The 14448-nt window shown below is 46.2% G+C and overlaps 1 protein-coding gene across 4 annotated transcripts in view; it reads right to left on the bottom strand.

Moving 5' to 3' along the window:
• The window catches only part of SLC39A14 (solute carrier family 39 member 14), a 138790-nt gene extending 134640 nt beyond the window's left edge, over positions 1-4150 (bottom strand). For 2 of the 4 annotated variants that reach the window (XM_069214028.1, XM_069214026.1), the window contains exon 1: positions 3920-4150. The gene's annotated coding sequence lies outside the window, so the exon portion shown is untranslated. The remainder of the gene's footprint in view (positions 1-3919) is intronic. The other 2 variants (XM_069214025.1, XM_069214027.1) reach the window with 1 other exon arrangement.
• Positions 4151-14448: the final 10298 nt, after the last annotated feature.

Raw genomic sequence — 14448 nt, 5'->3', positions numbered from 1 at the left:
CCTAATCTACCTCACCCTAATCCACCCCATTCCAGTCTACCCCACTTCACCCCAATCAAATCTACCCCATTCTGCTCCACTCCAATCACCCAATCCAATCAAACCTACCCCACTTTAGTCTACTGCAATCCCATCCACCCTGCTCCAATTCACCCCAATCCAATGTACCCCACTCCAATCTACACCACCTCACTCTACCCCACTCCATTCTACCTCAGTCTACTCCACTACAATCTACCTCACTTTAATCTACCCCACTCCACACCACCCAACTCCACTAACCTTTAGCCTTGCTGAACATCAGCCACACTGGCGTACAACGGGTCTAAAACACACTGCCAAAGCCAATAGCTCTTGCACAAGCGAGACCTATTGGTTTTTACAGTGCTTGTTTTTGTGATGGGTGAGTGGGATATGGCTCCTTTTCCACAAAGTAGGCGAGGAACTGCTGCTTTCTACTGTAAGGGTGAGGTCTCCCAATATTTGCCTCATCATGGAAGCCGACTGACATGTTTAGGAAATGCTGTCCTGTATACCAATCCTGGGGCGCTAGCCTTTGGCGCCAAGATAACTGAGCATGCCATGCCCAACCACTTTTATCCTCCCCGTGCTGGTCATCTGGCCTGTGTTTTTTCATGCTTCACTTTTACCCACTCTGCTTTCACATCGGCAGGGATAGTTGCAGCACCATCCAGCATTATCTCTAGTCCTTCACCAATCAACCACCACTCTGCAATTATTCAGATAAATGCACAGCACAGTGAAACAACACTTGAGGTAAATAATCTTACCTAGAAGCTAAAGTTTCACCTAATAGCAAATGAAGCCATAGAGCATACAATAAATTGTTTTTAAATAAACCCTCACAGATGCTCTCCCTCTGCAAAAAGCCTTCATGTGAAGGGCGGATGAACTAGATGACCTAGGACTAAGTAAGAAGATTGAGTGCCCTTAGTTGAGAGTCCAATCACCATAGTCGTTCACATCATGGATTGTTTCAGTTGCACTGCGGTGTGGCTGCTAAAGCAAAAACAACATTCCTTGCCCAGGGTAATTTGAAAAGTCCTTGTGATAAAAATAGAGGCACAGATAGCAATGACATTACTTGTCAAATGTACATCAACCCAGTGTACTGGAAGAAAACTTCAGATAACACCTCAGCTAAACTATCAACCCCTTTGCATGAAATTGCCTCCATAGACAACGATGGCAATCTTCCAAGGCTCTCTCACTGGAATGCAACGTGTTCAAAACTGAACTCCATTGTGGACAAAGTTGATGCAGACTTTCCCAAACGTACTGTCTACTCTGCTAACAACACTCAGGCACTATAGACTTTAGTGACGTTTTACACATTACCGGCACCACATTCCTCAAATGCCGAAAGTAGATAGAACTAACATATGGAGTAGGTACTCTACAAACTCTTGTAATGTAGAAATGAGATTTCAAACCCTTCAAAAAGATGATTTGGGAATCACATCACTAGACACAGTGCTATGGTGTCACGATTATATTTTCATGGTGCTCTAATGTCAAAGGTTATACTTTCGGGTTCTCCAGGTTCATAAAATGATGAAGCTGTAACATGTTTGAGGTAGAACATTTCCAAAATATATATTTCAAAGGTGTAATCTGATTGGAGCGGTTTCTTCACACAGACAATATTTAAAAGTCATAACATTTACGGAGTTTTCTGTTGACCGTTGTTACTTTTAGGGGTAGTATTAGGCAAGGGTTATATTCTGTATGTGCTATATTTTGCGATATATCGCCATGTTGTACGTTTCAGTTGATACAGTCTCTAGAAACTATCTATGGAGGGGAGGGACACCTAGAAGAGGCCAGACATAAAACTCGTTGGGATCCAGAGTTTGAGTGATATATTTTATGGGTGTTCTATCATGAGGGTGTAAAACTCTTCAAGATTACATGTCTTAGCTTTTCAATACTATGGGTATTGCGTACACTCAAAAGTATCATGCTGAGGTATTACAGTGGTAAATGTTGTCTTGTCTCACAGTTTTTATCTGTGCATTTGACTGACATTTCTATGTCTGAACCATGTATAGGGGTGGAGTGCTTAATTTGAACAGGTGGTTGCAGGTGGGGTCAACAGCACTCATTTTTGGGCACCTGGACTTACTTATCATCATCATCACACTTTGGCCCAGAACAAGAGCAAGAAAGGCAGAAAAAGAGGAAAGAATGAGGAAGAGAAAGACTGGAAAACACTGACAAACGGAAAAATGGGTTTGGACAAGAACCTGCAAGAGTGAGATAGAGTTGAAGGACGTGCAGGGTGTGGGTGAGACGGCAATAGGTTGACTCAAGAGTTTGCTGTTCAACAATCCCAATATTCTTCTGCGCCAGTGACAAGATTTTGACAAAACACTTTGAGCCCCGGCATTTAATTCTTTTACAAATTAAGCACTGTAGGTGTGTGATGTTTGAATGCCTTGGGTGTGACATTTTAACACAGGCAGAAAACGGTTGCAATGCAGAGATTCAATGTCTTTGTTTTTTGTTTGCATTCAGGGATATGTAGTAAAGCATTAGAACTGCGTGTACCTTAATGTAATCAAAACAAGCAGTTACTGGAGTAACTGGTCACAGCAGACAAGGGACAACAGACCATCTAATGTTGAGCTCTACATGATCAAGCACAGCCATTATTAGTGCAACATGTACAGTGTCACCAGGGATGTGAGGTACCCACTCCACCCCAATTAGGGTAATGTTATACTACCAAACAGGGAGATACAGTGGGACGATTTTCATTTCTTGCATAAAGGCCTAAGGCACCTTTGCTACGCTAAATGAGATCTCTCAATTATCCGACTTCAGCAAATAATTTGCTTTCGTCTTTGTGGCTTGTATATGTGTGTGAGGATTCATAAAAAAAAAAAAATTAAGCACGTACTGATATTTTTACAACATAATGCAATCTAAAATTACTGCATGCCAGGGGTGAATAACACAACTGGTCTGTTTTTCTTTCAGTTCTTCCATTAGAAATGCAAAGCTGCAAGTATCAAAATGCGAAGCATGAAGCAATACTTGAACAATGTAAGGTCTAAACAAAGTTATCTATTAATATAGGAGCTGGATTCTGCATAATTTCATAAACTTCGTATTTAGGGAAACTGTGAAAAAAACTGTTATATATTTATTACAATACAGGTGCACATTATAAGACCTCGCATTATTATTTTACATTTTATTTAAAATTACTAATTCTTAGAGCTTAACGTGCTTCTAAATACATTTTCAGCGCTCACTTTCTACATTTTAAAGTCACCGTTTTAAAATGTTTTGATAAAAATACATGTTTACTAGAAAAACATTCCCTGGCTCATTATAGGGGTGTCTGATAAATACTGTACAAGCATGTTGAACAATTTAAATTGCACTGAATCTTAGAAAAACATTTCTTGAATGAAGGAAATGAAAACTATCGGAAATATTTGCTAATGGGAAATAAGTTTGGTATACAACAAAGGTTTACATACAAATCAAAGTTAAGGCATGAGCAAAACGTGTGAAAGGACGAGTTAGGTACAATTATTAGCGGCAGAAACCGCAAGGCTTATTGCTCCCAGCGCATTCTAAAAGAGTAGCAAGGGTAATAGACTGTCCAAATATACCAATAATAGGTGGCTGTACCACTGCTTTGCCGTGATGATAAAGTCCAATATTCGTTGCAACACATGCTACGTGTGGCATTTTTCAGGTCATTGTAGCAGTTTTATCTTGAAGGTAATACCCTACGGGCTTTGTTTGAGAAGGGGGGTGGGGGGGGGGGGGGGGTGCTTGCTCTATGCGTTCACGATGGAGAATTCTGCTAACACAAAGGTAACGATCACCTACATGGCGAACCTCACGAACAAGTCAAAAGGTTCCAGAAAGAGAGTCTTACCTCCTGTCTCCCAATAAATGACCCTCACACATCCGCTCGCCTTCTAGGAATCAACTTCAATGTGCGCGAGACCAGTAGAGGTAACCAGAAAGGTGTTTATTTAAAGGGATTGACAACCCAAGGGGCAGTACTAGGAGGGTTTAAGCGTCAGTACTTCCCACTAAGGCCCGCAATTGGTTATCCAAAAGGTCCGCCCCTAAAAGACTGCCCTCTCGTCCCAATGAACCTTTTCATAATGATAGAGAAGAAAACACCTCCCGCTGACCCGGAAGAAGTGGCCCAGCCGTACAGGAGCCGGTGCCGCAGCGGCTTCCACGTTGCTATCTGCACAGATTCTGACGTTCGTGGTGGAGGCGTGAGTGCTGACTGAACTGTGTGAGCATCTTATTCACTGTATATTGGCAATTTCACTTCCCCCGAAGTGACACTGCTATAAAAAAAAAAACAGCGAATATTAAGAGAAGGTGTAGGTAGGTATAACTAAGTTACCCAAATAATGGACAGGGTCTGCGAATATATTATACCTTCCCTCCTATTAGCAAAAGCACACCTCTCGTGTTTCTCACGTTCCTATTCGTGAGATCCGTATCCAGTGAGATTTTTGCGTTGTATTTAAGTAAACAGCTAAATATATGAAAATACTCTGTGAGTATTTTCAAATGAACGATGAAAGAGTCAAAACAATATTGAGCATTACGTAAATGAGGTATGTGCAAAAAAAAATGGAAACTGTGCCAAACCAATTCTATGTCAGGACCGGAGGCGAGGATTATGCATCATCTTTCTTCACTTTTTATTAACAGCAGGTTCAAAGGTCAACAATAAAAAAATGAACTACAACACCCATGGGACCACCTCCCCATGGTAACCAATGTCCAATCACTGTACTAAGTCCGTATGAATATCCATCCGTGTCCATGTCCGTCCTCTTTCTTCACTGCTCATTCGTCAGTTAAGTGCATTCCCTTACTGTCTCTGAGTTGGTAGAGTGCTTGTTTTGTACTTATTGAGCCTTTTCTTATTCTTGTTGCTTTGACTTGTGCTGGCTGCGCCACTGTGTGTTTATCCTCGCTGCCTTGGCAGCAGGGATGTGCGGTAGGCAATTTTGCTTTGCCCGAGTGCGGCTTTGATTTGAATCTACGTCGGGTCCACCAGAGGGCGCTCTTTCGCGCGCTCCGGTGCCCTAAGCGTTCCCTAAAGCGATCGGAGCTGCGTTAAGCGCTCGATCGCCTCAGAGCAACGCGCTAGGGTTTCTAGTGAGTTCCCAACTCAGTGTTAACCCTCCAACCCACGCAATTACACCGTTTTTGTGGTTGTACAACTCTCTTGCTGAGAGTGACATTGTGAATGCGGATCGCACGTTGAGGCCTTCGGTCTCCATATCACCGACAGGAGTGCGGGGGGGCTTCCCTATATATTTTTAAGGGAGTTTCTTCCTGTCATAAGCCTCTCTGTGTCCCTCTATGCAGTCCTCGCAGGACCACAACATTTACCCCACCCTGTCCCCTGGGGAGGGCTCCTCTCAGCGGACGCTGCCCCCTGAGGTGGATCTCCTCCTTACACAGGCCATCAGTAGGGTCTTGGCCCCCTTAAAGGATAGTGTGGCCAAACTATCGGATCATGTCTTTAAGGGGACAGGCACGTTTGGAGGGAAGTGGGGCTGACCATAGGGGTGCAGCGCCCCCCAAGAAAATTTGCACGCGTGACGCGGGGCACCTGGAGGGCTTCGATATCCTTACCGAAGCTTTCCATAAGAGTGCGCGCACGCTGAAGCGACCACCCTTCCGGGAGGGTTCTGACCCCGGGGAGAGACCGGTGAAGCGGTTCACCACATAACGGACCCTGAGACAGGGTCACCCAAGCGGGTCGAGGGGGACACAGAAGGTAACTCTTCCTCTGAGGAGGAACAGGATTCAGGGCGTCCGTGGCGTCCAACCTCTAATTTTTGTCTGACCCGCAGGAGGCTGAGGACTCCGATTCGGAAATGTTTCAGCCAGAGGATATATACCACCCTAGATCCTCGGAATGGCGCCCAGAGAAGAGAGTGGCTGACTATGTCACCAGTAAAATCCAGCAGCCTCTAGAGAAAGAGGTTAGAGCCCGGCTGCGGTCCGAATGCCCCCACCCTACTCTGCCAGACAAAGTAGCGGCAACACCGGAAATTGACCCGAAGATGTGCACATTCTTCCCGAAATATGTGAGAGACCCCAAAAAAGGGCATAGACCGCTCCTGGAGAGGTTGCCAGGACAAGCTGTTGGACGTCCTGGGACCTCTAACTCAGATTATACAACTCGCCGAGCACACAAAGCGCACCAATACTCCCATGCCTACGGATATCGTAGCAGGATGGGCCCAGAGGGCGGTATGTCTATTGAGCAATGCTAACTGTGACCTCTCTGCGGAAAGGCGAAGATCCCTTCTCATTAAGATCGACCCCAAATTATGAGAACTCTCCAACTCAGAGGCAGGGGCTATTGCCCAAGGGAATTTGTTCGGCGACCCCTTCGTGAAGGAGTTGGGCAAATTTGTAGCCACCTTCTCAGCGCTTGATAAGGCGCAAACCTCCATAACAAAGATCTTCCCGGGGAAGTTTTTTGGAGGGGCCGGAAGAGGCAGGGGTCGCTCCTCCGGCCGCACGTACCAATAAGGCCCCAGTTCCTACCCCTCAAGGAACAACAGATGGAGAGACGGCCGTCAAGGCACCTTCTTCCCCAATCGGGGTAGAGGGAAAGGCAGAAGAGGTACCCGGGGTGGAGCGAACGCCCCCAGAGGTGCCAACGGTGAGTATTACCCTTTTTTCCCCTCGAATTCTCGTGGGAGGCTGCGGTTATTCGCTCATAAGTGTGCCCAGTTAACATCGGACGCCTGGGTTCTCCAGACGGTGTCAGGGTTCCACATAGAGTTCTGGGGGACTCTGGTTCAGGAGGTACCACCGCGCCCTTTGGTCTTTTCGGAGTCAGACGCCGCGCTGATAGACTCGGAGGTCCAGGATCTCCTACGCAAGGAAGCAATTCGCGCGTATGTCCGTCACCCCAGCGGTTTCGTGAGCAATCTCTTCCTCGTAGAGAAAAAAGACAAGGGTTTCCGGCCAGTCATCAATCTCGGAGCCTTCAACGAGTGGGTTGTCTACCGGAACTTCAAAATGGAAGGTATTCACATGCTCAGGGATTTCCTGCAGCACGTAGATTGGCTAGTTCGGCTAGACCTCAAGGATGCTTACCTTACGGTCCTGATCTTCACCCCCACTGCCGTTTCCTGCAATTCCTATGGAGGGATCAGGTGTTCGAGTTCACGTCCCTGCCATTCGGTCTATTGTCAGCACCTTGGTGCTTCACAAAGCTGTTCAAACCAGTGGTGGAATACCTACGGTCCCGGAGGATCCGTTTGATCATTTACCTCAACAACATCCTCCTGATGGACCAGTCTCACACGCAGCTAATATCCAATGCAAACACAACTATTCAGCTCCTCCAGGACTTGGGGTTCGTGATAAACTCCCAGAAGTCAGACCATCTTCCCTCTCAGTCCATGACCTTTCTGGGGTTCCTCATCGACTCCCAGACGTCCTCCCTCAGTCTCCCGGGCTCTAAGATAACAAAAATCAAGAAAGAGTTGTCAAAGGTTTTGAGGCGCGACAGGAGCTCACTCTGGCAATTGGCCAGAGTGGTGGGACTCCTCTCATCCTCGATCCAGGCCATCTTCCCGGGCGATCTTTGGAGCCTCGCCGGACCTCGTGATAGAGTCAGACGCCAACCGTTTCGGCTGGGGAGCTCGATGTGGGGACGTGTCATTCGGGGGTCGCTGGACCCAACGGGAACTTAACCTTCACATCAACTGTGTGGAGCTCCTAGCGGGATCCTTCGTGATCAAATCCCTGACGCTGGACAAGGTCTCCTGTTGCATTCTCTTGAGAATTGACAACATATCGGTGGTGCAGAATATCAACCGTTTGGGGGGCACCTGCTCAAATGCCCTGGCGGAGTTGGCGAAGGACTTCTGGTACTTCTGCCCCCAACGGCAGATCTCAGTGACTGCAGAGTACCTTCCGGGCTCCCAGAACACCCTAGCGGACTGGAACTCCAGATATCTGGAGGATCCCAGCGATTTGCGACTGGACAGAGCTGTATTCCTCGCACTTATGAAGCACTGGGGTCCCTGTTCAGTGGACCTCTTTGCGTCCAGGTGGAATGCCCACCTACCACAGTACTTCAGCTGGCATCCAGACCCCGGCGCAGCGGCGGTAGACGCTTTCCTTCAGGATTGGGGTCGGGATCAGAGTTATACGTTCCCCACTTTCCTCTTGATCCCGAGAGTGACAGCGCAGATATGTCGCCAAGGGACGACAGTAATCTTGATTACTCCACTGTGGAGGTCACAGGTGTGATTCCCTTCCCTTCCGGAACTCTCTTGCGATCTTCTGATTCTGTTCTGATCTTCCCGACCATCCTTTTGAACCCAGAGGGACAGTCGCATCCGCTGGTCCTTCAGGGCCATCTCGCTCTGGTGGCTTGCAGGATTTCAGGTCTCGCTGGATGGACCACAGACTTTCACAGGAGGCTGGAAAATTTATCAGACAGGCTTGGGCCTGAGCACCTGTAAAAGGTACAGATCAGCCTGGGATTGCTGGGCTCGTTGGTGTGTGGGAAGGCATGTCGATCCCGTGGGGGCCCAAATTACAGATGTCATAAAGTTCAGCGAAATCCAGTCAATCTTACTGCTCGATTAACTCGGTTCGGTCTGCAATATCGGCGGGACACCCCCCTATTAACAATTGCCTGGTGGGGGAGCACCCATGGGTGTGCAAACTACTGAAAGGCATCAGATTGACCAGACCTCCTGAGCCCAGGTATTCTTCGCTCTGGGACGTCAACCAAGTTCTGCGTCTTTTGACCTCCTGGCAAGGCAACCAGTATCTTTCACGAAAAGAATTGTCAGCAAAGATAGCTATTTTGCTATGCCTCATCTTGTGCAAGTGAGTCTCGGATGTGAGAGCTCTGGACAAATCCGCTAGTGTTTTATCTCCTGAGGGTGTGACCTTCACGATATCCAGACGTACGAAGTGTAATACCAGGTCGGTAACTTATCCTACTTTTGAACATACGCCCAAACTGTGTGTGTAAGGTGTCTAAAGACATAGGAGGAAGTGACGGCCGAACTCCGCCCACCGGGGGAAAGACAATTGTTGATTTCAATTAAGAAACCCTTCAGGGCAGTCTCCTTCCCCTCCATTGCAAGGTGGGTCAAATGGGTCCTGATGGAAGCAGGCATTAATGTTCAGGTCTTTGGAGCACACTCCACTAGTGGGGCCATGGCCTCCAAAGCCTTCCAGGTAAGGGGAAGGCTGGAGGACATCATGAATGCGGCCGACTGGTCGTCAGAGTCTACGTTTAAAAAATTATATTTTAAACCTATTCACGAAGCAGCCTCCTTGGTGGTAGGTAAGCTTTAAACTTGCATAATCCTCGCCTCCGATCCTGACATAAAATGAGAAATTTCCTAGCTATTGAGAAGGAAAGTTTCAATTCTATTACCGACACAAAGGCGAGGATTATCCCGCCCGACATTACGGGCATGTCGCCCACCCAGGAAGAACTCACCGGATCTGGAGGTCGTATTCACTTTTCCTGATTTGAGACTGTGGTTTTTCTAGGATTGAATTGTTCAAGCGGTTAATGATGTTTGCAAACATTATTGTTCATTGTAATGAGGGGAGTGGGACCTCTGGATTGTTGTTTACCTCACCTGTTTATACGTTGAAAGACACGGGTCCCAATCTCATTGTTCACATTTCTTCCTAGGAACAGAAGCCGCACCAACCAAGCGACAACTTCACTTCCGATCGCAGTGAAGTCGAGGACGGACGTCGACAAGGATGGATATTTATACGGACTGTCGGATAGTACAGTGATTGGACATTGGTTACCATGGGGACATGGTCCCATGGGTGTTGTAGTTCATTTTTTTATTGTTGAACTTTGAACCTGCTGTTAATAAAAAGTGAAGAAAGATGATGCATAATCCTCGCCTCCGTGTCCTTAATAGAATTGAAACTTTCCTTCTCGATAGCTAGGAAATTTCTCATTCACACTGCAGTGTTACACAAAGGAAAGCAACAATTTCAATAATAAAACAAGCACTGGCAAAGTCAGTAAGTCTGACTTTAGCAAGCATGTGCGACTGTGATTTTTTTATTTTTTTATTTGCAAGCACATGCCACAAAAAGAAAAAAAAACTACAAATGGCTGCCTCATGCTTACATTAAAACATTTTAATTTATTTTAAATATTTACTGATTGAACAGTTTACACATTTTAGTATGATTGTCATTTGTGAAGAGAACCAGAATACTTCACTACAAAACCAAGCACCCAGAATATAATAACGTTAATTAAGCACTTTATAACTTAAAAAATAAGACAAAGTACATCACAGTCTAAATGGGCACCTAAAGTGCAGGCAAAATAAGTAGCTGGTTTTTAACATTACTGTACAAACAATAAAAAGACACTTTAAAACAGCTTTTTCACGGAAGAGAAAGGAACTGTTTTTAGGCTGAAGTGAACAATGTGCTCAGCTTTGTGCAGGCACTCCAAATGAAGGGAGTCAGTTGGAGAAGTGGACTGATCCATTGGCCCATGCTGTATGCTACAGTGGGCAGAAGAAAAATGTGACTGACCATAAAAAATATTCTAGCCTACGCGTCAAGAATTTTCAATTCTATTAAGGACACGGAGGCGAGGATTATGCTTCTCCTTCTTTGCTGTTTATTAACAAACACAGCAGCCAATCAGACTAAAGTTTGAAGAAAAACTTTCCCAACAGTAATAATCACAGTCTCAATGCCAATCATCGTAAACGCCGTCAATAACCACGGCGATCCTTAGAACTCTTCCTCTTTTTTTGCGATGAGGGAAAACGAAAGTCTTAAAACACGATGAACATAGAAACAGAAGATCCAGGACTGGAAACCAAGGAAGAAGACAGCACCTCCAGAACCTGACCGCTGAACCGGTCCAAGACGGCAGAAAATCCATTCTTGTCAACCAGACTTTTGGTCGGGAACTAGAGTAGCAAGGAAAAGAAAACAGGCCGTAACTTCCTATATAAGATTGTTATAAAGCCAAAACTGCACAACACTAAGTATTCAAGAGATCAACTCAATAAATGTATACATTATTTATAAAGTTAGGAGACAGTGCAAATCCAAGTATGAAACATTACAACATTCTTACTCATGTAACACCATTATGAGGGAAGGATATCTAAATGCTTGGGTGGGATAATCTTCGCCTCCGTGTCCTTAACAGAATTAAAAATTCTTGACGCGTAAACTAGAATATTTTTTATTCTATGTCAGGACCGGAGGCTTCGGATTATGCTTGTTTAAAGCTGCTGGAAAACAATAAAAGCCACATCGGAAACCGGTTTATAATAAAATGTTTTGAATGTAGACTCCGATGACCAATCAGCTGCTCTTATTATATCCTGTAACTGGGTACCCAGAGAAAAGGATTTTGATGCCATTGCCTCTCTCACCGAGTGAGCACCAAACTTAAAAGTGTCAACTCCTGCCTCTGACAGAATACATCTAACCCAACAAGCTAAGGTAGCTGAGGAAACTGGGTGAAAAGGTTTCTGTAAAGCGATCAACAGTTGACCTCCTGGAGATTGTCGAAATTCCCTGGTATGGTCTTCATATTCTTTTAAACAGTGTACAACACAAAACTTAGAATCCTCAGGAAAACATGGAAACGCTACTTGCCTGGAAAACATCTTCGTCCTTCTGGAAATGGCAAAAGTGACACCCGGCGAAAAGGTCGTCCAGAAATGTCTAGAGCTCTCACATCTGATACTCGTCTACACGATACTAAACACAAAAGCATCGTCAGTTTAGTGGAAAGTTGTTTCCTGGATAAATCGGCGTTGCAAGGCCATTGTCGTAAAAAAATTAAGATAATGTTAACATCCCACAATACTGTATATTTTGGATGGGGAGGATTGGCCAAACGGATACCTCTCATTACTCTACTTACCAAGGGATGTTCTCCCACTGTTTTGCCGTCGAAAATAGAGTGGCCTGCCGAAATAGCTGACTGATAATTATTAACTGAAAAATAGCTAAGACCGTCAGAAGCCATTTCTGCTAGGAAATTGACTATAGCAGCAATGGGGGCCCCCACGGGATCCAGACTTCGTGTGTCGCACCAACTCAGCCATCTACGCCAAGCAGAAGCGTAGCGTTTGGGAGGGAGTCTGACCATGAAGAGGCAATGAAGACAGTAGACTGTTCCGAAAGTTCCGGCAGGTGCCAACGTTGCCGGAAATGCGCCATGCCAGGAGTTGCATTCTGTCCTGACTGAGAAGAGGATGAGACTTCCCTGCTGGGTCCAACAATAATTCCAGAAATGAGGGAAACAGAACTGGAAGGTCCCTGGACATCTCCAAAAGTATGGGGAACCAGGGTTGAGCTCTCCAACAAGGAGTAATCAAAATCAACTCTGCTGTCTGGTGTAGAGTCAGAGTTGTGACCCTCAGAATCCTTATGAAGGGGGAAAGCATACAAGACGGAGCTCTGCCACCGCTGGAGGAACGCGTCAGTGGCTAGAGCCATGGGGTCCGATCTCCAGGAGAAGAATCGAGGGAGTTGAAGTGAGAGATGAGATTTAAATAAGTCTATTTGACATTGACCCCATTTCAATTGAAGGGCCTGGAACACTGAAGGGTGAAGTTTCCACTCGCTGGGATCTCTGAGATGTTTGGAGTTCCTGTCCGCTATTATGTTGAGCTGGCCCAGAAGGTACTCCCCGTCAACTAAATCTGATTCTGAAGACAATAATGCCACAGGGCTTTCGCTATCTCCTCTACAACCTGGGATCTCGTCCTGCCAAGCTTGTTGACGTAACGGACTGCGGAAACGCTGTCCATGCGTAGCAGAACACAAAAATTTGAGCGGGGAGCCAATGTTTTTATGGCGAAGGAGCCTGCCAACAACTCCAAACAGTTTATGTGGAGAAAAGACTCTTCTCCCGACCAGCGGCCTCCTGTGGAAAGGGAATTGCATCTTGCTCCCCAGGCCCACCTGCTGGCATCCGACTCCAGAATGACGTCCGGACGAGAGCCAAAGATGGCACTGCCGTTCCACGCTGACATGTTGTCCAGATACCATTGGAGCTTGCTTTGGGTCTCCGCGGTGAGATAGATGAGGTCTGAGTAAGATAGACCCTTCTGCAGATGGTGGATTTTTATATGTTTAAGCACTCTGTAATGAAGAGGTGCCAAAAAAATGGCCTGTATAGAGGAGGCCAGTAGGCCTACTATCCTGGCAAGGACTCTGAGAGAGGTATTGTCTTTGAGGAGGGTGGATTTGATGTCCTTCTGTATTGAGTGTAATTTCCTCAAAGGAAGCGAGAGAAGAGAAGATGTAGATTCGATCTGGAAACCCAGGAATACCATTTGACGAGACGGCGTTCAAGCCGATTTCTTGAAATTGATCAGAAAGCCTAGATTGTGGAGCAGACCGATCGTCCAGTCCAAATGGAGTATTAGAGTCTGGGCATCCTGGGCCATGAGCAAAATGTCATCCAAATAGAGGATCATTCGAACTCCCTTGGACCGAAGGTGCTCCACCACTGGTCACATAACCTTGGTGAAGCACTAAGGTGCGGATGAAAAACTGAAAGGGTGCACCGTGAATTGGAAACACTGCCCCTCCCAATGGAATTGGAGGAATTTCCGGTGGGGAGGAAAAATCGGAATTGTGAGATAGACATCCTTGGGGTCCAGACGGACCATCCAGTCACCCTTCCTGAGAACGTCTCTGAGAAGATGGATCCCTTCCATCAGTAAGTGTCGATAGAGGAGCCAGTTGTGGAACTGCTTCAAATTTATTACCAGACGAGACCCCGTCTCTTTTGTTTACCATAAAGATGTTGCTGCAAAACCACCACAGATCTGGTTGCACTAGGGCAATTGCGTCTTTGAGCAGTAATTGGTGTATCTCTTGTCGAATAAACTTGTGATCTATCTGGGAAAAATGAACTGGTTGTGGTAGAGACGGCTGCGGGGGATCCCCGAAAAATTCTAAATGAAAAACCTGCCACTGTCTCTATAGCCCATGGGTCTGATGTCAAAAGTGCCCACTTGTGTAGAAAAAATCTGGTTCTGCCCCCCTCCCCCCCCCCAATTGTACTGTGGAAGGGGAGATCAGACTTACCTTGCAAACTGGGAGTAGTTACTCCAGTAGTTGCCCCTGTTACCTCGGGCACAGCCTGCCCATGTCCTGGCAGGGTAGAAGGTATCCCTGGGATGGGATTGATATCCTCTGCCTGCGGAGATAAACCCTGGTTGTGGGCTGCTAGTGGAAGAGCGGCCAGACAGAGGCCCTCTACTTCTGCCGCCCCTCGCAAAAAGGCGGTTTTGGAATACCTTGCTCATGGGAGGTCTGTGCTTTGTCCAGGAACGTAAAAGTGTGGACCAACTTGTCCATGTCCTTGACAAATCTGGCCCCAAAGAGGAGACCATTGGCTAG

This window comes from Pleurodeles waltl, chromosome 11, assembly GCF_031143425.1.
Source record: "Pleurodeles waltl isolate 20211129_DDA chromosome 11, aPleWal1.hap1.20221129, whole genome shotgun sequence".
In the NCBI taxonomy this organism is placed as follows: domain Eukaryota; kingdom Metazoa; phylum Chordata; class Amphibia; order Caudata; family Salamandridae; genus Pleurodeles; species Pleurodeles waltl.
Note: the sequence above shows the minus strand (reverse complement) of the source record. Positions and strands in the feature narration are given on the sequence as shown.